This window comes from Myotis davidii, unplaced genomic scaffold (genome assembly GCF_000327345.1).
Source record: "Myotis davidii unplaced genomic scaffold, ASM32734v1 scaffold349, whole genome shotgun sequence".
Taxonomy (NCBI): domain Eukaryota; kingdom Metazoa; phylum Chordata; class Mammalia; order Chiroptera; family Vespertilionidae; genus Myotis; species Myotis davidii.
Window position 1 is genome coordinate 285255 of NW_006299707.1, and position 801 is coordinate 286055.

Consider the following 801-nt stretch of genomic DNA (forward strand, 5'->3'; position numbering starts at 1 on the left):
TGCTTCACTGATACTGCTCCCAGGGCAATGGAAACTAAGGAGAAAATAAGCAAATGGAACTACATCAAAATAAAAAGCTTTTACACAGCAATGGAAACCATCAACAAAACAAGAAAACCCGCTGCATGGGAGAACATATTTGAAAATATTATCACTGATAAGGGTTTAATCTCAACATTTACAGAGAACTCATACAACTTAACAAAAAGAAGATAAACATCCAATCAAAAAATGGGCAAAGGATCTAAATAGACATTTTCTGAAAGAGGACATACAGAAGGCCAGGAGACATGAAAACATGTTCAAAGTCACTAATCATCTGAGAGATACAAATCAAAACAACAATAAGGTAACATCTCACACCTGTCAGACTGGCTATCATCAACAAATCAACCAACTACAAATGCTAGAGAGGATGCGGAGAAAAGGGAACACTCGTGCACTGCTGGTGGGAATGCAGACTGGTGCAGCCACTGTGGAAAACAGTATGGCATTTCCTCAAAAAAACTAAAAATGGAACTTCCATTTGACCCAGTAATCCCACTCCTAGGTATATATCCCAAGAGAACAGAAACAATCAGAAAGGATATATGCACCCCTATGTTCATAGCAGCACATTGTACAATAGCTAAGATTTGGCAACAGCCTAAATGCACATCAGCAGATTAGTGGATTAGAAAGCTGTGGTACATCTACACAATGGAATACTATGCTGCTGTTTAAAAAAAAAAGGAATTCTTACCATTTGCAACTGCATGCATGGAACTCGAAAGCATTATGCTAGGTGAAATAAGCCAGTCA